A 24,841-nucleotide genomic window follows, 5' to 3' on the forward strand; every position below is an offset into this window, starting at 1 on the left:
TCAATAAATTCCTTTACTATATAGAGACTATCTGTAAGTTCTATGACTCTAGAGAACCCTGACTAATACAAACATTAAGTACAAAATGTATTTAGCATTTCTAAAATTAAGAAAATAGTTTTAGAACTAAAGACTCTGTGAAAGAAATAACAACCAATGAGTTAGTTTGGGAAAACAATTAATTCCCAGTTAAAGTTGGTAAAGATGTGATACAGTCAGTACAGTGCTGTCAGTTAAAAATGATAACTCACGTTTCTAACCTTGGCACCCGGGCAAAAGCTTGGCAAGGTGAATTGTGTCTGTAGCCCCAGTGCTTATGGGCAGAGACTGGTGGCTAGCCAGCTAGCCCTGCCTACTAGGTTAATTCAAATGAAAAAATCCTTTTTAAGAAACAACTGTTGGTCAGGGCTGTCCAAGTGACTCCAAAACATATAACCTATTACTTTGATGTTTTTATGCCACTCAAAGGGAAAGTTAAGCCCTTATTGCTGAAAACACAATATACTTCAGACATAGGGATGAGAGGCTCCTGAGCTGGAACTGACCTGAATGTCTCCTCCCTGAGGACTAGCTTCTATGACACTGGAAGGCACTCTGAAAGCTTCTAAAGGAGAGAGAGAGAACAAAAAACCAAAAAAAAAAAAAAAAACAACAACAAAAAACAACCAACCAAACAAACAAAAAAAACCCACCACCACTAACCAGCAACCAGCATGACAAAATAACCCTAAAGTTGACATATATATTTGCAGAATTTATATCTCATAGTGTTTGCATGATTTGGCCACAAAATTTTTATGGAGTCAATGATACATTCTCAAATGTTTTCATCTCATTTAATATATTTGCTAAAGATAACAATTCTTTATGTGCACTAACTTAGATGACTAATCATACAGTTATAAAATTTGGCCAATCAATGTCTGGTTTAACTTGAGGAAGCCCATGCCATATGCTGTCTTGCCTAGAAGGCCAGGAAACAGATACTGGGCAATCCAGAGACTTAAGATAAAACCAAGTATGACTGGCTGTGATGGTTTGTATATTCTTGGACAAGGGAGTGGTACCATTTGGAGTTGTGGACTTGTTGGAATAGGTGTGACCTGGTTGGAGTAGGTGTGTCACTGTGGGTGTGGGATTAATATTCTCACCCTAGGTAAGTCTTCCACTAGCAGCCTTTGGATGAAGATGTAGAACTCTCAGCTCTGCCTGTGCCATGCCTGCCTAGATGCTGCCATGCTCCCACCTTGATGATAATGGACTGAACCTCTGAACCTGTAAGCCAGCCCCAATTAAATATTGTTTCTTATAAGACTTGCCTTGGTCATGGTGTCTGTTCACAGCAATAAAACCCTAACTAAGACACTGGCCATTGAATAAATAAATAAATTGCAATAACCCATTCCCCCCATGTGCATGTTATCCTGCAAAGCTTGGTGTCTGGAACCCTGACTAGGAGTGTCAAGTAAATGAATAATGTACAGACACATTGACACATATAAGAAAAGCTGGGGGTAGGTGGGGATTGTACACTCAGATGAAATGACCCCTACTACTGGCTGCAACTACAACTTTGGCATGTTTATTATGTATAGCACATTGGGAGATGTTATCTAGTTTCTATAGGAGGTCTCTGAAGGTGAGAAATCTGAAGCTGAAAACTTGTGGAAAGAGAAGGAAGGAGCTTCTAGCTTGTGAGCACACTGGTCACCAGCTTGTATTCAGACCTCTAAGGAAAGCTTTGGAATCCCTGTGATCCTGGCCCATATGGGAAAATGGCTTTCCACTAATGAGAGATATAGGCTCAAAAATAATTACATACTTGTATTAGTTAGGGTTTTATTGCTGCAAACAGACACCATGACCAAGGCAAGTATTATAAAAAACAACATTTAATTGGGACTGGCTTACAGATTCAGAGGTTCAGTCCATTACCATCAATATGTGGGAACATGGCAGCATCCAGGCAGGCATGGCACAGGCAGAGCTGAAAGTTTTGTCTTCATCCAAAGGCTGCTAGTGGAAAACTGACTTCCAGGCAACTAGGATGAGGATCTTATGCCCACACCCACAGTGACACACCTACTCCAACCAGGTCACACCTATTCCAACAAGGCCATACCTCCAAATGGTGCCACTCCTTGGTCCAAGAATATACAAACCATCGCAATACTCTTTTGCAAACACTATATATTATAATACCTTTTTTCTCATATATATGACATAAAGGAAGAAGAAGAGGGCCTATTGTAAAATTATTATTTGTAGAAATTAATAAAAGCTATATGAACTATGCTTTTATATCTTGCTCATTAATGTTGTTTAATAAAGAACTGTGGTCATTCAGCTTATTCAGCTGGTGATTATTTTCTCCTCTCAGCCTTTATGGGATGTGAACATTTGTATATTTCATCAATATTGGTTTTGGTGATATTGCTTTACTTAGTGAGATGTGAGCATTATTGCCCCTGCCCCGAAAGACATTGCAGATGTGACTTCTGTGTCACATGTGCACCAGTAGGTGGCAGAGAGGAGAAAGGCTATGCTTCCATTCAGTGCTCTGCCCTATGAACATCTCAATGCTTAGTAAGCTACCATTCCCTGAAAAATACAAGCATGAGACAACCATCAGTCTGATGCCAGGGGTCCCAGATAGGGAGTTAGCCTGAGATGATCACCAATGCAGTGCCACGAAAGTCCAGAAGGGCTCCCAGGATGGGGAGCAAGTTGGAGACTAGAAGAACCCTGCCTGGGACCTTTGGGCCCCAGACAGAGGTAAGCCCAAGGCAGATGACCCTCAATAGGGCCAATAAGGTGGGTTGGGCAAGAAATGAGTTCTAGACAACAACCAGATCAGCACTATGGGGCCTGGAGAGGGAGCTAGCTTGAGATGACCACCAGTTTGCTTCTGCACAAATATGGAATGATGGGGAGTAGACCATGGTCAAGATGACCCTTGCTCCATGCCATAATGCACAAGCAGAACTTAATCCTCTTGAAACCACTTCTTTTTTTTTATATTTATGTCTTTTTTTATTATTATTTTCTTTATTTACGTTTCAAATGCTATCCCAAAAGTTTCCTATACCCCTCCCCCCACCTCTGCTCCCCTACCCACCCACTCCCACTACTTGGCCCAGGCCTTGCCCTGTGCTGGGTCATATAAAGTTTNCAAGACCAAGGGGCCTCTCTTCCCAATGATGGCTGATTAGGCCATCTTCTGCTACATATGCAGCTAGAGACATGAGCTCAGGGGTTACTGGTTAGTTCATATTGTTGTTCCACCTACAGGGTTGCAGCCCCCTTCAGGTCCTTGGGTACTTTCTCTAGCTCCACCATTGGGGACCCTGTGTTCCATCCAATAGCTGGCTGTGAGCATCCACTTCTGTGTTTGCCAGGCACTGGCATAGCCTCACAAGAGTCCGCAATATCAGGGTCCCTTCAGCAGAATCTTGCTGGCATGAGCATTAGTATCTAGGTTTGGTGGCTGATGATGGGATGGACTCCCGAATGGGGTAGTCTCTGGATAGTCCATCCTTTCATCTTAGCTCTAAATTTTGACTCTGTACCTATATCCTTTGAAACCACTTCTAAGACAACCCCATACATTCAGAGACCCTGGGCACCACAAAGAGGAACAAGTAAGTGGTGGAGAAATGGAAGAGAAAGGGAAACAGAAGGATGTGACCACAATAAAGACAGGCAGAACTGGAGACTCAAAGGTAGTAAGGGACAGCTCTAAGGTCACGAGAAATGGAGAGTTGTTCCTTTCCCTCACCAGCTGCAGCACTCAGGAGATGGGGCCTGCACATTCCCTGGGCAGAACAGTAGAGTTGGATCTGATGGTGGGGTCATGGGTTAGCTGGTCCTACAACTTGTCCTTCCTGTATATCACAGCATTGGTGAGGTAGAGATGCCCATTGTACCCTCACCCCTTTCCATCTGAGGCAGGCAGGAGAGTTGACCCCAGGATTATGAATGCAGGAATTATGAATGCAGGAAAGCTGGTCCTGCCCCCTTATCTGCTGTAGAACTTGAGAGCTGGCCCTACACCTCACTTGAGAAGCACAGTAGAACTGGCCCTGGTTTCAGGAGTGGCTAGTGAGCTTGAGAGTGTGAGAGTTTGAGAGCTGGTGGACTAGCCAGTTCAGATAACTCTCAAGCCCAGATTCAGGACTTTGAATGGGCCCAACACAACATGTACTCCATTGATTAAACTGCTGGAGTGCAGAAGGGGGCTGGTCCAACAGATCCAAAACTACAGAATCTCTATGACAGAGGGCAACTGCAGGATAGCTGAGAGGCTTCTCAGTGAGGTTTTAATTTTGATAGAGTAGCAGAAGTCAGAGGCTACCAGACCAATGAGTCATTTCAATGAACACTTCAAGCAAAGAAGTGTGGACAAAACGGTGTACTGTGAAACACAGTGACACACTACAGCCTCTACAATGATATTTTCTTTTTCTGTTTCTGGTGGGGGTTTTACAAGGATGGAGTACAGCTATGAGTGGAGGAGGGAGATGAGTGGAAATGGGTGAATGATGTGGAATTTCACAAAGAACTAATAAACGTTTAAAATAGAAATGTGATATGCCTTAACACCTCTTTAAGATTTTAATTTCAATTAGGAAATTGACATGCTATAAATAGATGCTGTCTCTTTGGCTTGAGTCTCGCATGAACAAATGTACAAAGATTGTACATTTTGAGTCTGATATCAAATAAGGCATAGCTTTCAATCACTACAGGGTGAAAAAAAGATGTTTTTTGTAGGTGAGAGACACAAGAGTAATTATAACAAATAGAGGAAATGCCAAGATTTTTCTTTGAATTTAGCATTTCCTTCTTTGAGGGATTATTATACACTTATAGCTTTCAAACTTTGGCCAGTTGACTTGACTTGGCCAGTGACATATTGGTAGTCATGATAAAAATACAATCTGGAACTTGTTTGTATTTCTGTATTGGCTTTTTAAGCTCCTACGATGGCCACAAAAAGAACATGATAGTTCTTTAACACTAGCTTATTCCAGAAGAATGGGAGGTATAGGTAACAGACTGAAGTCCCACTTAGGAACTGGTTATAACTGGTAAGACTAGTGGTTCCAGAAAAATTCTGTGGCTCATGGAATTGTTAGCAAGAAACAAAATCCTAATATTGAATGTCAACCTTTGGGATAACTTACTACATAGAACTGTTGTGACCACAGGTGACTAAAATAGCAACCATATTATCTCTCATTAAACTATTTGATACATTTTTGACATGTAAATAAGCATGAGAAATTCTGCCATAGTTTAAGGTACTTACCATACAGGCTACTGAATTTTAAAAATTCTATAGGGACTACAGCTATGAGAGGAGCAGGAATCCTGATAATATTCATGTTTTGTCATTTTTCAGAAGATTATAAAAGAAAATATATACATAGTACCCACCATACTTATTTTGAGATAGAAAATAAAAAGGAATAGACAGCATATTTAACCTTTGGCATAGAGAGAACATGAAATAAATCAGGATTAACAATATACATAAATAAATAAATTATACCAAACATTTTTGCAAATATTTTTGGTAGACTCATATGGCCTTATTAATATTGCCAAAATGTTTTACATAGTTCTTAAGAAATTATCATTTTGTCAATTAGGACAATTTCTTAAATATCAGACAGATTAGCATCTTTATTTCTAGCACAAAATCATGTCTCATCAATTCTTCTTCAGTTGGACCAGGTACAAGTAGGTAAAAAAAAAAAAAAAAAACCATGAGTGCTTTCTGATATTTTAAATTAATCGCCATTGGAAGTGTGAAAGTAGAGTTCATTGATATTATGAGTGTTCTAGAACTAGTTTTGCACCACAAGATGTAGGTGTTTATAAGCCCTTTTAAAAAACCCAATTCATATGAAAAAACTGTCAAGAAATTCCCAAGTTTGTAAACTTAACAAACCTATTTGATAGTGTGGCAACAAGGGACCTACAGATCCATTATATAATATATAATGGTATTTATTTTTTAATATTTGTAAGGAGATAAAATACCATTCCAAAAATACTTGACAATATACCTAATTTTGAGAGTACTTTATTTTATCATTTATCACTTATTGGACAATTAAGCTTGGTATACAGGACACAGAATTCAATATATTGTTTCTGTTCTGTTTCAAATATTCCACAGGTTAATAGGAAAAAAGAATTATGAATTACTCAGTAGTGAGTAACTGGTTTCTGAGGTTGTATTCTTACACTTTGCCCATTTTGAATTATGAGTTCTGTTCATCCACACTTTGGATTTAATCAGTGGATACAAATTGAATATCCTCTAGTATATACTTGAATGCACTCTAACATTGAGCAATATCTCCAGCTCTCAACTGTTGTTTTATGTGGAATACTACTCCAAGGTGAAATGGATGCTTCAGTATATAATGCATGGCCACTCTGGGTCAAGGCATTCACTCTTCCACCTTTAATTGCATCAGTTGACAGATAAGCATTCTTGCCATTAAATGGAGGAGTTAGTCATTACTCTCTTTCTATAGTTGACTATATCTGAAGTTTATCAGCAGATTGTAATAAAGATTGGGAAACTGTTTCAAAGTTTTGAGCTCTAAATATCTCCTCAGTTCATAGAGGTTGATGTGTTTGTCACAAGTTTATTCTAGTTTGATCCTTCCATCGCCATCCTCCTTTGCTCCCTCCTAGGTGTCATTCTCACACGAATGTCCCACTTAATTAGGTGGATATAAATATCTGAGTATCTGTGTCTTAGGGGATGTGAGCTTAGACAAATGTCAAAGAATGCTTATAATTTTCAATTTTGAGTTGGTGTGGGCAGACTCCCTGCTAACTTTAGATAGAAATGGCATCATCTGGCAGTTGGAATTTTAAAGAAAGTGTTGAAACTGTTACTACTATTGAACTGTTATGAGATACCACTGGAAGAAACTACCTCATATATGCTGTATCCTCGGTGTCTGACTGGTTCAGAAAAGGCAGGAATTAAAGAATTTAATATCTTTAATTGGAAGCACTAAAGCATTAAAGGAAGCACTAATGGGACTCTCATCTCCTGTGGCTGGAGGGAAAAGACAGCTTCAGCTTGGTCCAGAGACTTAATTAGAAGACGACAAGAGCTTCAGAGAAAGCTGGAGAGTGAAGCATTCTGAGTACAGCAATTCTGCTCTGCTGAAGAATAAGCCTTGCTTGGAGAGGAATGAAATGTTGAGTGCTCAAAGAGAGAGAGAGAGTAGGGTTAGGATACATGGAAGAAAGCAGATTCCAGGTTATTCTGTGCCATTGATAACTACAAAACACATATTACTCCTTGCAAAAGGCTAATAACCCCATCTTATGTGACAATAACTTTTTTTTTGCCATTGAAATGAACAAAGTCCTTATCCTGGGATCTATTTACTTGTCCTTACCTAGTCATAATATCAATCCATGAAACAAGAGCTGCCTAAGGAGGTACTGGACTTGCCAGAGAGGAGGAGGGTTCTGTTAATAGTACTCACTGAAGCCTGGAGACTGATTTATCCATGGGATGATACCCTAAGTGTATTCATAGATCAGGGAATTGTGGGCAGTGCAGCACATTGCCCCAGGGAACTGTGAAAATCTGCTAGCATCTCTGGCAAAAGCTTGAAAACGTGAAGGCTCGTGTTCTGTAAAGTAAGAATAGCAGTTCAGCTCTGGCAGATGGTACGTGAAAGTAAACATGTTTAAGTAAATATTCCGTGAAAAGCCGAAAGATCCTCCAGTTAATTACATTCTGTAAGGCAGAACAAAGGGTACTTCATTTGTCAAATCACAGAGGACTGCATTGCCTAGGAAGGCCAGCATCCTTGAAAACCTCAGAGTGATTGTACTCCACAGGCAAGTGATGGTAGCCGGCTTTTACTGAACCCAACTCCATGATGGTTTTGCTAAAAATCTTGGATATTGCAGTAATTCATCTTGATTGAAATTGACAGGCATACTAGGTTTCCCTTCCCTACCAGCAGAGTCTCATTCTCTACAAACTCCCATAGGCTTGTGAAGTATGAGTTCCCTCAATTCTGTATCCTGCTTCACTAAGTTTGAGGCTGATATTATGACCGTATATCCTGTAGAACATGTTAGCATATACAATCCAGACAGTTTTGATTAATAGAGAACCTTTAAAGTTAACAGTTTTTGGTGTATGCATGTGATATGTGCATATGAGCACAGTCACGTAAATGGCATGATACATGTGTGGAGGTCAGAAAATAACTTTTGGGTTTATTACTTCTTTTTCACAGCAGGTTATGGGGATAAAGTTCAAATCTTCAGGCTTCTTTGACGAGCACTTTTCCCTGCTGACATAATTAATTAGGTCTTCATGGGAATTTTTAAGTGCCATTTTTATTGCACATCAAGTTCAGCCTCTTAGAAATTACGCTCTGAAAACTGAGTATCATAATGTAGAATACAATTCCTGTTGTTGGTGCTATGCCCTACTTAGATGAAATACTTCTGGGGACAATCAAAGTAAAAATAGCAGCCCAACTTCAATCACAAAGTATTTATACCTTACTTACTTGTTCAGACTTCTCCAGGTTAAAAAAAAATAAAAGAATAAATAGATACCTATATAGTAGGGAAGAAGTTTGTGGCTACTTTAGATTGTCCGAATCTGTGTTGTCTTAGAATGACAACTGAATCTGTCAATTCTACAATTTCTTTTGCTTGATATTTCACCCAAGTTCTCCATCTCCCCAGTATTCTTTCTGGGACCTTTCCTATACATATTTATAACTACAAACTCTCATATCAGGGTCTGTTTTCTTATAAACTAACTCTACCACCAGTTTTCCTAACTTTTATACCACTGTCATCCTGGCATTTGTTCCTTAACTTGCTTCTCAGAAAGATAATCTATTGATATTTACTTTCCTTTATTTTTTTTTTACATTTGAGATTATGATATAATTACATAATTTCCCCTTCAGTTCCCTCCCTCATATCTGTCCCATGTATTCTCATTGCTTTCTCTCAAATTCATAGCTTCATTTTCTTTATTGTTTTCAGACACACACACACACACACACACACACACACTCACACACACACACATATTTATCCCTAAATATGTAAATACAACTTGCTCAGTCCATAAATCCATATAATGTAACGTGTGTGTGTGTGTGTGTGTGTGTGTGTGTGTGTGTGTGAGAGAGAGAGAGAGATAGAGAGAGAGATCTCAGAGCTGAGCATTTAGTTTTTCAAAGCCTATTGGGGACTGTCTGGTTAGGGTTACTATTGCTGTGATGAAAAGACATGAACAAAAGCAACTTTAGAAGGAAAGGAATTATTTGGTTTACATATTCTTTTTTTTACTGGATATTTTCTTTATTTACATTTCAAATGTTATCCCCATTCCTACTTTCCCCTCTGAAAAATCTCCTATCCTCTTCCCCCTCTCCCTGCTCCCCAACCCACTCACTCCCACTTCCTGGCCCTGGCATTCCCCTATAGTGGGGCAGAGAACCTTCACAGGACCAAGGACCTCTCCTCCCATTGATGACCTACTCTATTGATGGCCATCCTCTGCTACATATGCAGCTATAGACAAGAGTCCTTCCATGTGTTTATTTTTAATTTTTTAATTTTTATTATTTATTTATTTATTTATTTATTTATTTATTTATTTATTTATTTATGATTGGTGGTTTAGTCCCAGGGAGCTCTGGGGTTACTGGTTAGTTCATATTGTTGTTCCTCCTAGGGGGCTAAAAACCCCTTCAGCTCCTTGCGTACTTCCTCTAGCTCCTTCATTGGGGACCCTGTACTTCTTTAATGGATGACTGTGAGCATCCACTTCTGTATTAGTCAGGCACTGGCAGAGCCTTGCAGGAGACAGATCCTTAATCACAGTCCATTGAAGAAAGCCAATCCAGAAATTGAAAACTGGACAAGAACTAGGAGTCAGGAGCTGATGCAGATACCAAGGAAGAGTATGGCTTACTGACCTCTTCCTCATTAGTGGCATAGCCTGTTTTCTCATAGAGCCACCAGCTCAGGTGTGGTTCCACTCACAATAGGCTCAGCCTTCCCACCCTCAATCACTAATTAAAAAATGACCTGCAGGGTTGCCTATAGCATGCTTATATGAAAGTAAGTTCTGAATTGAGGTTCTTTCCTTCCAAATGATTCTAACTTTTGGCAAGTTGACAGAAATCTATTCATCACAGGCATCCTTCCCTGACAAAGACCATTTATCCATTTTGCACAGTTGCCTTCTCATGTTTCATCCATAATCTTATTTCAAGGAGCAGCATTTTACTTCTTCTTCTTCTTCTTCTTTTTTTTTTTCATTTCCATGTACTTGGCTTTATTGGAGAGATAAGACTTACAAGAATGATAATACAGGTAGTTCTTTTATGAACAAATTGCCATGAATATTCTAAAGTTAATAATATATATTCCATATTGATCATGTCTTGACACCTTTCTGTTAGACAAGTAGATAACACATAAGAGAAACAACCTTCATGCCTATGTTTCTCAATTAATATGGTTTAAAATGTTTAGCATTTTACATCTTATAAGTACAGAGACACACAGAAGCAGACCTTTTATAAACTTTTATAAGCAAAGTGCAGTGCAACATGAGCACAAGGTCAGATAATTATAAGATGGGATATAAACATAATATAAGCTAAACCTGTGTTTAATTTTTATCAGTAAACTTTTGCTGTAATTCTAACCAGTGTAACTACAATGCAGTTATCTCTTATATTTAATGTAAATCTATTGTTTTGTGTATCTTATTAAGGATAGTCTTGGAAGTGAGAAAGCAAATATTAAACGTTGGGTAAGGAACAATTATTTTAATAATTAAAGAAAACACTGAATGCAGCAATCTCTACACTTGTTTGAAATAAAAATAAATATTGATGTTCTCAGATCCTGAATTTGCAAAACCAAGCTGCAGTGGGAAGAATTGATGCCTAGTGAACCACAGACTGAATCAGAGCATCTGTGTAAGCACTGACATGTAGAGGACATTCAAATACATAAAAGTAGCATTATATTCCGTTTTCCGACTTAACTGAAATGAGTAATATGTAAAATGTATTATGTATAATGTAATATAACAAAATGTATTATGGATACTGAAAAATAATCAATGAAGAATCAAGTCAAACCACTTACTCTATGAGAACATGGAGTCCATCATTTCTGGAAAATGATTTCACCACATTAGTGTGTCAGGCTACTGAACCTCTTTTAAGTTCATCTACCCTCAAGTCCAGTCCGGATACAGTGGGCTTTATTTAACATACAAAGAGTGCTATTCAATGTATCAGATGCTCTCATGGATGACATTTACCCATTACTCGTTTTTATTGGATATTTTATTTATTTACATTTAAAATGTTATCCCCTTTCCCAGTTTCCCCTCCAAAACTCCCTCGTCTCCCCCTCCGCCTTGTTCTATGAGGATGCTCACCCACTTACCCATCCACTCCTGCCTCCTCTCCCTGGAAGTTCCCTACACTGAGGCATAGAACCTTCACAGGACCAAGGGCCTCTCATCCCACTGATGTCTGACAAGGCCATCCTCTCATGAGTCACTCCATGTGTACTCTTTGGTTGGTGATTTAGTCTCTAGGAGCTCTGAGGGGGGTCTGGTTGATTGATATTATTGTTTTTCCTATGGGGTTGCAAACCCCCTCAGCTCCTTCAGTCCTTTCTCCAACTCCTCCACTGGGGACCCTGTGCTCAGCTGGCTGTGAGCATCCTTCTCTGTATTTGCAAGGCTTTGGCAGAACCTTTCAAGAGACAGCTACATCAGGCTACTGTCAGCAAGCGCTTCTTGGCATCCACAATAGTCTCTGTGTTTGGTATCTGTTTATGGGATGGATCTCCAGGTGGGGTAGTCTCTGGATGGCCTTTCCTTCAGTCTCTGCTCCATACTTTGTCTCTTTATTTCCTCCCTGGAGTATTTTGTTCCTACTTCTAAGGAGGATTGAAGCATCCATGCTTTGGCATTCCTTTGTCACGAACTTCATGTGGTATGTGACTTGTATCTTGGGTAATCTGAGCTTTTGGACTAACATCCACCTATCAGTGAATATATACCATGTGTGTTCTTTTGTGACTGGGTTACCTCACTCAGGATGATATGTTCTAATTCCATCGATTTGCCTGCAAATTTCATGAATACATTGTTTTTAACTGAGTAGTACTCCATTGTGTAAATGTACCACATTTTCTGTATCCATACCCCTGTTGAAGGATATTTGTTTTTTTCTAGGTTCTGGCTATTTTAAATAAGGCTGATATGATCATAGTGGAACATGTGTCCTTGTTATATGTTGGAGCGTCTTCTGGGTATATACCCAGGAGTAGTATAGCTGGGTCCTCAGGTAGTACTATGTTCAATTTTCTGAGGAACCACCAAAATAATTTTGAGAGTGGTTGTACCAGTTTGCAATCCTACCAACAATGGAGGAGTGTTCTTCTTTCTCTACATCCTTGCTAGCATCTACTGCCACCTGAGTTTTTGATCTTAGCCATTCTGACTGGTATGAGGTAGAATCTCAGGGTTGTTTTGATTTGCACTTCCCTGATGGCTTATGATGTTGAACATTTCTTTTGGCACTTCTCAGCCATTCAGTATTCCTCAGCTAAGAGTTTTCTATTTAATTCTGAACCCCATTTTTATTTGGTTCTGTAGAGTCTAACTTCATGAGTTCCATATATACATATACATATACATATACATATACATATACATATACATATACACACACACACACACACACACACACACACACACACACACATATATATATATATACTGTCTATTAGTTGCTGTTTTGTCATATTGACAGTGTCCTTTGCCTTACAGAAGCTTTGCAATTTTATGAGGTCCCAATTTTCAGTTCTTGATCTTAGAGCATAAGCTGTTGCTGTTCTGTTGAGGAAAATTTCCCCTGTGCCCATGTGTTTGAGGCTCTTCCCCACTCTCTTTTCTACTAGTTTCAGTGTCTCTGGTTTTATGTGGAAGTCCTTGATCCATTTGAATTGAGCTTTGTACAAGGAGATAAGAATGGATCAATTTGCATTCTTCTACATGCTGACCTCCAGTTGAACCAGCGTTGTTTGTTGAAAATGCTGTCTTTTTTTTTTTCCCCCAGTGGATGGTTTTAGCTCCTTTGTCAAAGATCAAGTGAACATAGGTGTGTAGATTCATTTCTGGGTCTTCAATTCTATTCCACTGATCAACCTTCCTGTCTCTGTACCAATACCATGCAGTTTTTAATCACTATTGCTCTGTTATGCAGCTTGAGGTCAGGGATCGTGATTTCTCCATAAGTTCTTTCGTTGTTGAGAATAGTTTTCAGAATTCTGGGTTTGTTGTTATTCCAAATGAATTTGCCAAATTTGAATCTTCCTAGCTCTATGAAGAAATGAGTTGTAATTTTGATGGAATTGCATTGAATCTATAGATTGCTTTCAGCAATACGGCCATTTTTATTATATTAATCCTGCCATAACTTTGCAATTGACTCACTTTTCTCCTCACTTGACTCTGAAACTCAACTACACCTCCCTGTTGTTTACCATTACATGCTTCATTTTTATCACAAGATATCTCGTCTTCTGACTGCTGTTTGTCTTCTACGTCATCAGGTATTTGGGTTCTTTTAGTTTCATTTTTATTAATGCCCCTCAGTATAACCCTTCTAGCTCAATTCATTATCATTATAAAATTGAGATTTTTATGTGATCTGTTCATTCATGCAGCTTATTATCTAAGTTTTTATATTTTGCCTTTACAGTGAGAGCAAAGCATGTTTGAATTTCTGACAGTTAGTGGCAGAACTCATAAAAAGTTTATTAAATGGCATTTGTGAGCCCATCAATAATAATCTGTCTAGTCAGTAAGTGAACATAGATATAATATTCTTTGCTACATGAATTAATGTCTCAGCACACACCAGTATGTACCATATATAATATGACAGTGATGAATGAAGAGAAAAACGTCAAAATGGGAGAAAATTTGTTTACTGATCCAGACCTTTGTACCCTTCTCATCCAGTTGTGTATGTAACTTGTAGTGATAGAAACATGAGACCAGGCTGGCCTCAGAATCAGATTCTCCTCTCTCTGCCTCCTGAGTGCTGGAACTGAAGGCATATGCCACCACCACCCAGCAAAACATGATATCAGTTTAAAGGTTTGCTTGCGCATTGTACATATTTTATTTAGTGTTTTTATTTAGTTTGTTAATATATCTGGCAGTTTGACTGATGAAGAAGAAATACTAACAAAAGGTGACATATTAACACAGTCATTTCATGCCTGGAATAGAGAGGTGACAACAATTCACAGAGGCTAAAAACTACTAAAAGTATAAGTTTGGAAAATTTACTAATCGCTGGAATCAACGTCTGCCCTGAGAGCATCTGCCAAAGGTCTGAGCTTTTAGATTTTAATAGGTCTTTTGAGAGGTAGACTTGGCAATGTCCAAAGTTGGCTCAAAATGGGGAGTCAGGGAAGGTTTCCGTCATGAAACTTTCACTCTGAGAGATCATGAATTTGGTGAAAAGGTGAACTAGAAAAAGCAGCCTCTATACAGAATGTCACAACATGGAATCTTCCCATCACAGCCTTTGCCCTGAAAAGAAATAGAAAAATATCTCTAGTGGAATTACTTTATGAAAAACTGACACATAACTTTTTGTTCAGAATTTACAATGTCTATGTGACCCCTAGACATTTAACATGTCTCATGTTAGTTGTAGTCTAGGCATTTGATGGAAGCAAATATAAAAGGCTTCTGGGAAAATATTTTAAATATAGGTCCCTCAGGATTCCTATGAATAAGTTTCTGAAAAAAATCATGAATTGCTTTCAACTTTCAGTTTGAGCTACAGTGAAATAGTTTGTAGTGGAATTACCTTTAATCCCCAAAGAACCATAAAACTGATGATGTCAAGTCTTTTTATATTTAAGTGAATATGTGAGTTTTTAATTTTGTAAAATGAAATCTGAACAAGTTGTACCTGACTTGAGTTGCTTTGAGATGGTAGTATCATATACAACAAGTGAGTAAGATGAATGAAATAATAAGATTTTGAACAAAAATCTTTTATCCTATTGGACCAGCAACTCCATATAAATTACTGACCTTCTCAATAAATAAATAAAAATAAACAATGTATACAAATAAAAGTATTAGATAATATATGTAAAGTTAATGAATAAATAGACTGGGCATAGCTTTGAAAACTGACATTACAGGCCTCACTGACTGAAAATTAAAAAATAACATATTTTATAATGTTTCCCTAATGATTTATTAACCCAGGAACCGGATTACTTAGTTATTGTCTGTCTATCTGTACATATCTGAGATTGTTATAACATATATATCATGGAGATTAGAAATGGAGAAATATCTGGAGTCTTTCTACTGTTTATCACAGAAAGAATACTTGTAGCTATATATGACATTTGACTTTTCAAATCTAGTAAGATAATTCTTAATTTTAGGAAAGACTGACAAGTATGGCAATAGAAATTGAATAATTGGGTAGCAAGAATATATCTTCTTATTTAATAAAACTTCATTGAATTAAAAGGAATGAATGAAGAAATGATGGTTGAATCATATTTACCATGGACTAGTGTTACCAAGCAAAATCCTATCCCATATGACTGGTGTATTTAGGTAATTAGAAATTACTGTTTGTTTTCTCAAAGTTAGTTTCTGTGTTATTCAACTTTACCTTTTCTTAGTTTCTATATTTTAATCCCTTTCAACTGTACAAGTATATAATGATACTGACATTTTTCATCAATAGTTAACTGTCTTTAAAGACCTGCTCTGCATGAATCATCTGCTTTAATGATGTTCACTTTTATCCTTCTTCATTCAAAGCCCATTATGGAGTGCAATAACACAGAAGCCAAACAGCATAAGGACTTCTTTGATGACTGCATTCATAAGAGAAAATTGACTCTATCATTTCATCCTTCAGGTTTCAGATCAGTTTAAAAGGGGACTTTGAAACTTGGCTTCTTAAAGTCTTCAGACATAAACCAATTTGCATTTTTAGACAGAAAGTAATTGAAACATTTCTTCTTTTAATAATGAAGTTTTTAAGTGAAATCAAGACTATTTCTTAAGGAGAAATAACCGAAGTTTTACGAGACTGGCAGAAAGCAGGTAAGAATTGTGCATGGCATAAAGTGAAAGTGATATTAATTGAGCTGTTAAACTCAGAGTGAAAGGAAATTAAAATTTCCTTTTTGCCACTATACAGCTCAACTATGAGCAAAGCTGAATTCAGTTTATTTAAGTCTAGAGTCCTAAATTTTTGCAATTCCCTTAGGCTAATAGTAGTTGCTTTCAAGATTTCAAGATTCATATTATTATTTTCCCCAAAGATATAAAAACTAACTAAATAAAATTAGTTCTTTTCAAGCATAGTTATAGCTATAATTTGGAAATGGTTCATCCCCTAGGGTTTCACTGTTGGAGACTAGGTCCTTAGCATGAAGGAGAGCTGTGCAGGACTTTAAAAAGTCCTTTGGCCATAGACAGTCCATCTGTGGAAAGAAGTAGTGTAACTTTCACAAGTCATTAGTCTCTGTGTGTATTACTCAGACCCCATGTGATCTCTCACATGTGTGCTGCTGTCATGGCAACAGCATCTGCGTGAGGCTCTTCTCAAAGCCAAGTTAACACCACTATCAGATATTTACCTTTCCATAACTGTAAAATAAATAAAGCATTTCCTCTGAAAAGGGGTTAGAGTCATGTATAATAATTATTTTGGGAAATAAATTTTCAATATCTTCTATATTTTAACCTATTAGATAGGAACCATGCAACCACACATCACAGATTTTTAGTATCAAGATGACACATGTAAAATATGTATTACATTCTTAGTGCTGACCTCAACATGATTTTTGACTTGAAAACTTAAATTAAACTTTATGGTGATAAACTATATTATTAATTGGCTTAAAATGTTATATATCCAGTTTTGATGGGAGCTTTTACTAATAGTTATGAAAAGTGATTTTCCTGTTTTGGCAAATAGGTTTTAGAAATAGTATTAATTTAAAAAGATCAAATATAAGTTTACATCCCTTTTCTAATAAAAAATGAAAGAGTGGATGGTAATAAAGGGAAGAAAATATATTATTATATAAATATAAAATCTTTGTGTAACTCCCCCTTAAGGGTAAAGAAATAAAACCAAAGAACAAGTATGACCTTAGAAAGATGTATATATTTCCAGAGCGGTTGTACCAGTTTGCAATTCCACCAGCAATGGAAGAGTGTTCCTCTCTCTCTACATCCCCACCAGCAAGTGCTGTCACTTGAATTTTTGATCTTAGCCACTCTGATTGGTGTAAGGTGGAATCTCAGGGTCATTTTGGTTTTCATTTCCCTGATCAATAAGGATGATGAACATTTTGTAAAGAGTTTCTCAGCCATTTGAGATTCTTCTGTTTAGAACTCTGTTTAGCTTCATATACTGTTAAACATGACTAAATAAATATTTTTGTTTGATTTGCAAGTTGGCTGCATTCTCTTTAGTGTATACCTTTTCCCAAAAATTGAAAAATGTTTTAAATTTTTTCTTTTCCTTTTTTTCATTATTTTCATATTTTCACCTTATATCCCAATTATAGCCCTTTCCTCCTCTCCTCCCAGTTCTACCTTCACACATTCCTACCCCCATTACCCTATGCCCTTGTCCTCAGAGAAAGGGAAGCCTCCTTGAGTATCACCTCATTCAGTTGTTATAAGCCTAAACACATCCTTTTCCATGGAGGCCCAACTAGATAGTCTGGTTAGGGGAAGGGGATACAATGACAGGCAAGTGAGTTAGAGACAGATTCTGCTCCAATTGTTAGGGGACGCATATGTGCACAGGGCTTCGATTCACCCCATGTATGGTCTTTGGTTGGAAGTTCACTTTCTGTGAGATCCTGTGGGTCCAGGTTAGTTGACTCTGTAGGTCTTCTTGTCATGTTCTTGTCCCCTTCTACTTGTTCAGTTCTATCTTCCACTCTTCCTCAAGACTTTCTAGCTCTTCCCGATGTTTGCCTGTGGGTCTCTGCATATTTTCACATGCTGTGCTATGAAGCCTCTCAGGAGACATGCTAGGCTCCTGTTTAAGTATAGCAGCAGAGTTTCATTAATAGTCAGTGATTGGCTCTATCACATGGGATACATCTCAAGTTGGGGCAGTCTTTAGCAACTGTTCCCTCAGTCTCTGCTCCAACTTTATTCCTGAAAATATGTAGGCAGAACAAAATTTGGTTAAATGGGTGGTTTGATGTCACTCTCCCTCCACTGAAAGTCCTCTCTGGCTACAGGAAGTTGACTCCTCATAGCCTCTCCTGTCCCTTTCCTCCAGCTAGTTCCAGAGATGCCCCATACTGATTTATACTCTCACTCCTAGCCCTCTCTCCCCTCCACATACTTAATTCCTATGCATCCCATTCACCTTCTCACCCTCTCTCTTACCCACTTTCTGCTCTTTGTACACCTCCAATGACTATTTGGTTTCCACTTTTGTGTGTTATTTACTAGCTTGGTTAGAGTTACACCAAATACTTTATATAATTTGTGGTTCTTATGAAGGATATTGTCTAAGTCCTTTCTCATCTGGTTTACTGCTTGTATAAAGGAAGGCTACTGATTTATTTTCTTTTAGTTAATTTTGTATTTAGCTACTTTGATGAAGCTGTTAAGCATGTGTATGCGTTCTCTTGTGGAACTATTGGGGTTGCTTATGTATACTATCATATCATCTGCAAATATAGATAGCTTTATCTTCTTCCCTTCCAATTTGTATCATCTTGATCTTTTTAGTTGTCTTATTCCTAGTACTTCAAGTACTATATTGAATGGACATGCAGAGGGTGGGCAGCATTGTCTTGTCCCTGTTTTTAGTGGAGTTGCTTTAACTTTCTCTCCATATAATTTGATATTGGTTATTGGCTCACTGTATATTACTTTCAGTATGTTGAAGTATGCACCTTGTATCTGTGATCTCTCCAAGACTTTTTAACATGAGATGTCTGATTTTGTCAAATATTTCTTCAGCATCTATTGAGATGATCATGTGTTTTGCTTTTTTTTCCTTTCAGTTTGCTTACTTACTGGATTACATTGAAGTATTACATATATTGAATCATCTTTGCATCCCTTGGATCGATCCTACTTAATCATGGTGGATGATCATTTTGATGTGTTCTTGTATTCCATTTGTGAGCATTTTATTGAGTATTTTTGCTTCAAAGGTCATAAGGGAAACTGCTCTGAAATAATCTTTTAGTTGTTGTTGAGTCTTTTTGTGGTTAAAATATCAGGGTACTGAGGTCTCATATGATGAATTTGTCAGTGTTCCTTCTGGTTCTGTTTTGTGGAATTGTTTGAGGAGTATTAGTATTAGCTCTTCTTTGAAAGTCTGGTAGAATTCTGTACTAAAACCATCTGGCCCTTAGCTGTTATTGATTGTGAGATTTTTAATGACCGTTTCTAATTCTTTAGTGGTTGAACAACTACTTCAATAGTTTACCTGGTCTTGATTTAACTTTGTTAAATGGTATCTATCTGGGAAATCATCCATTTCATTTACATTTTCTAGTTTGTGGAGTACTGGCTTTGGAAGTAAGACCTAATGATTCTTTGAATTTCCTCAGTGTCTGTTGTTATGTTTCCCTTTTCATTTCTGAGCTTATTCATTTGGATACTGTCTCTCTGACTTTTAGTTAGTTTGGCTAAGGGTTTGTCTATCTTGTTAATTTTCTCAAAGAACCAGCTCTTGGTTTCATTGATTCTTTTTGTTGTGCTCGTTTCTAAAGTACTGATTTCAGCCCTGACTTTGATTATTTCCTTCCATCTAGTCCTCTTGGGCCTGTTTGCTGCCTCATTTTTTTCTAGAGATTTCAGGTGTACTTTTAAATTGCTAGTGTTAGAATTGTCTTTTCTTATGAAGACATTTAGTGTTATGTACTTTTTTCTTCAAACTGCTTTCACTGTGTCCTGTAGGTTTTGGTGTGTTGTACCTTCCTTTTCATTGAATTTTTCGAAGTCTTTACTTTCTTTTATTCTTCCATGATCCAGTGATCATTGAGTAGAGAGCTGTTCAGTTTCTATGAGTTTGTAGGCTTTCTGTTGTTTACAGTTACATGTTGGTCTTATAACATGTGAATTATTTTAATTTTCTTGTATTTGTTGAGGCTTGCACTGTGACCAACCATATGGCAAATTTTGGAGGAGATTTTGTTGTGGTGCTGAGAAGAAGGTATATTCTTTTGCATTTGGATTGAAGTTTCTATAGATATCTTTTAGATCCTTTTGAATCAAAATACGTGCTAGTTTTATCATTTCTCTGTTTAGTTTCTGTTTTGAGAGCTTGTTCATTGGTGAGAGTGGGTGTTGAAGTCTCCTATTACTACTGTGTGTAGTTTGATGTGTGATTTAAGCTTTCATAGTGTTTCCTTTATGAATGTGGGTACCGTTTCAATTGGTGAATAGATATCCTGAGTTAAGACTTTATCTTAGTAGATTTTTCCTTTAATGTGTATAACTGTCCTTCCCCATCTCTTTTGATTACATTTGGTTGAAAGACTATTTTATTAGACATAAGAATGGCTACTCTAATAGTTGGGTAGTATTCCATTATGTAAATGTACCACATTTTCTGTATTCATTCCTTTATTGAGGGACATCTGGGTTCTTTCCAGCTTCTGGCTATTATTAATATGGCTGCTATGATCATAGTAGAGCATGTGTCCTTCTTATATGTTGGAGCATCTTCTGGGTATATGTCCAGGAGAGGTATATATGGGGTTTTGGGTAGTACTATGTCCAATTTTCTGAGGAACTTCCAGAATGATACCCACACATCTTCACCAGAGTATCACCTGAGTTTTTGACCTTAGCCATTCTGGGTATGAGGTGGAATTTCAATGTTGTTTTGGTTTGCATTTCCCTGATGACTAAGGATGTTGAACATTTCTTTAGGTGCTTCTCAGCCATTTGAGTTTCCTCAATTTAGAATTCCCTGTTTAGCTCTGTTCTCCATCTTATAAACATGGTTATTTGGTTCTTTTGTGTCTAACTTATTGAGTATATATATATATATATATATATATATATATATATATATATATATCCTCTATCAGATGTGAGATTGCTAAAGATTCTTTCCGAATCTGTTGATTGTAATTTTGTCCTATTGACAGTGACTTTGCCTTACAGAATTTTTGCAATTTTATGAGGTCCCATTTGTTAATTTTTGATCTTAGAACATAAGCCATTGGTGTTATGTTCAGGAACTTATCCCCTGTGCCCATATGTTTGAGACTTTTCCATACTTTCTCTTCTATTAGATTCAATGTATCTGGTTTTATGTGGAGGTCCTTGACACATTTGGACTTGAGCTTTGTACAGGGAGATAAGAATGATCAATTTGCATTCTTCTTCATGCAGACCTCCAGTTGATCCAGCATCGTTTGTTGAAAATGTTGTCTCTTTTTTTCTAGTGGATGGTTTTAGCTCCTTTGTCAAAGATCAAGTGAACATAGGTGTATGGGTTCATTTCTGGGTCTTCAATTCTGTTCCATTGATCAACCTGTCAGTTACTGTACCAATACCATGCAGGTTTGTTTGGTTGGGTTTTTTTTTCACAGTTGCTCTGTATTATTGCTTGAGATCAGTGATGGTTATTCCCCCAGAAGTTCTTTTATTGTTGAGAATAGTTTTCACTATGTTGGATTTTTTTGTTATTCCAAATGAATTTGAGGATTGCTCTTTCTAACTCTATGAAGAATTGAGTTGGAATTTTGATGAGGATTGCATTAAATCTGTAGATTGCTTTTTGGCAAGATGGCCATTTTCTACTGTATTTATCCTGGCAATCCACGAGTATGGGAAATCTTTCCATTTTTTGAGATCTTCTTTGATTTCTTTTGTCAGAGACTTGAAGTTCCTGTCATTCAGATCATTTACTTGTTTGGTTAGAGTCACACCAAGGTATTTTATAATGTTTCTGACTATAGTGAAGGGTGCTGTTTCCCTAATTTCTATCATCCTGAGTGAGGTAATTTGGTCACAAAGGAACTCATACGGTATGTACTCACTGATAAGTAGATATTAGCCCAAAAGTTCGTAATACCCAAGATTCAATTCATAGACCATATGAAGCCTAAGAAGAAGGAAGACAAAAATGTGGAATAACAATATCAACTAACCAGACCCCTCTGAGCTTCTGGGAATAAACCACCAGCAAGAGAATAAATGTGGGTGGGTCCATGGTTCCAGCAACTTGTGTAACAGAGGATAGTCTTATCTGGCATCAATTGGGATGAAGTGCTTGGTCCTGTGGAGGGTTGTTATTACAGTGAAGGAGGATGCTAAATGGGTGATGAAGGAGTGGGTGGGCCGGTGGGGCATGCTCTTAGAGGTAAAGGGGGGGATTGGGATGGGGATTTGCAGAGAAGAGATCTGAAAAGGGGACAACATTTAAAATGTAAATAAATAAATTAATCAATAACAAAATAAAAATTAAAAATATTAAAAAACAGTCAGTGTATTATTAAGGAAATAAATACTTTAGATAAATAATGAGTTCAGAATTTCAGGAAGTTCAGGAAAAGTCCAAGGTCATTTGTGAAGCTAGACTTAGATTAATCAACTTCTATATACTTAAGTTCAATAACAAAATGATTTGAGATAATATATGTGGCAGATATCTAAAACATAAAAGAAATTGGTAATCATTTAATTGTGCAATTTTATAACATTTTCAACTTAAAGTATATGTCAGAATAGTCTTAGAAGGAAAACAATAGTATTATCAAGGGGAAATGACTGAGGGCATATTAGGAGGACAAAGCAGAAAGGTTTTAAATGCCAAAGGACCAGGAAGTTTATTATGATATTCTGTCTCCTAGTAATGCCAGAAGCAAGATCCATAATGTCTCACCAGCGTGACTGCCAAAGTATGAGCTGAACAACAATAATAGCAATAGACATGCTAAGTGGATGGTGTGGTGGTGGGAATAGAGGACTTCAACCCAGCACAAAGAACTACAAGAAAAAAAATGCTGAAGGCAGGAGAAAGAGTCTTCTCCAGGAACGATCACACAAATTGATGAGCCAATACCAAATGGTTAGCCATGAAAACATGAATAAAAGAAAAATAGTACAGAATAAACAGGTTTTAGTATTGCATTTAGGAATATATATGTATATGCATTTATGTTTGTAACAATTATTAAAAAATAGATCACTACTTTGAAAGAAAGAAAAATATAAAATAGATTATAGAGAAAGGGAATGGAATTCTATTATAATTGCAAAATGTAAGATAAAATTATAAAACCAAGGATACAGTTCAGGAAAGATACAAGAACATCTAGCAAGAAGGAGAAGCTGGACTGTTCATTATTCATCTTGATGACCGTTATTAATGTATTCCACATTCTGAAGATGCACCTACTCTACTCCGTTTTCATCTTTATTACAAAGGTGAAATTTTTGAGATTCCCCAAACAATTTCCATAGAAATTACACACCGAGTTACTGTTAAAATATATTCATCTTGACTCACTGATATATTATTAAACATGGATACTAAAGATTTCATAGAGAATGTTTTGGATAATAAGGTTATCAGTTACTGTACGGGAAAAAAAGCAACAATCAGTTTTCCCTGGGTAATGTGCTTCTTTCTCTAGTGGTCAGCAACAAAAGGACTCAATATGACCTCAAAACATTTCTGATTTTCAATTTGTCATAATGATCACTCTGTGTTCTGGCAAGTGGGCTCTAGTTAGATAAAAGTCAAAGGGAAGGAAAAAGTAAAGTTTCCACTAGTGAACTTATTGCTCTTTTTCTTTTCTGTTTTTTAATATACCTGTTTTTCCTTCATTGAATGACTGGTAAGACGACAACATTAAATGTGATCCCACTTTGTTCTGAAGTGGAGACCAGAACTTTCTTTTCTTTGACTGTAGGAAATAAATGCATTCTTAAAAGCTTTCATAGAAGGCTTTGATTTCCAGTGGCACACTCAACATAGCATCAAAGAACGTCAGCTCTTCCCTCCTCACTTCACCTTCCTCTATCTTGTTCTCTCTCCTTGCTTTCATTCATTTCTGATTACTGGATGACTCCATAAACTGCAATTATTGTTATCAAAAAATAAATTAAGTGACACAGTCATTCTGGCTTCTCCATTTGCTTTGTCATTTTAACTTTTCCAATTTTGTCAGTGTTACTTATAATAACATGTAATTACACAATTTGCTAGTATTTCCTGTCTCCCTCCCCTTACCACAATAAAATGTGCACTTTTAGTATTGAGTTTTGTTTTCTAAGATTTAGCAGGACACTGCATACTGTGTCATATTTTAGGCAAAAATAATAAAAAAGAAAACTTCACAAATATTACTACAAGATACTTAAAATTATTATGTGTGCTAGTGTTGTATAATAGGATAGCTTTATTACTATATCAAATATCAGAGTCATAGAGAAGATTGTAGATACAGAAGGCAATGTTTAATGCCAAGACTCATAACTTTTAAAAGTGCTAATGTGGCTTGAGAGATAGTTCAGTGGTTAAGAGCACTGGCTGCTCTTCCAGAGGACCAGAGTTCAATTCCCAGCATCCACATGGCAGCTCACAAGTGTCTGTAACTCCTCAAGTTCCAAAGGCTCTAACATTCTCTCACAGACACATGCAGCAAAACACCAATGCACATAAAATAAAACTAAATTTTACTAATGTGGTAAAATTAATGATTA

At 37.0% G+C, this 24,841-nt stretch overlaps 1 non-coding gene across 1 annotated transcript; it reads left to right on the plus strand.

The window, feature by feature from the left end:
- Window positions 1–2,467: 2,467 nt before the first annotated feature.
- On the plus strand, window positions 2,468–2,599 carry LOC115064320. The gene has a single exon (XR_003844159.1). It is a non-coding gene; the product is annotated as a small nucleolar RNA SNORA17 (small nucleolar RNA).
- The last annotated feature ends 22,242 nt before the right edge of the window (window positions 2,600–24,841 follow it).

The sequence above is a fragment of the Mus pahari genome, chromosome 6 (assembly GCF_900095145.1).
Source record: "Mus pahari chromosome 6, PAHARI_EIJ_v1.1, whole genome shotgun sequence".
NCBI classification, from domain to species: domain Eukaryota; kingdom Metazoa; phylum Chordata; class Mammalia; order Rodentia; family Muridae; genus Mus; species Mus pahari.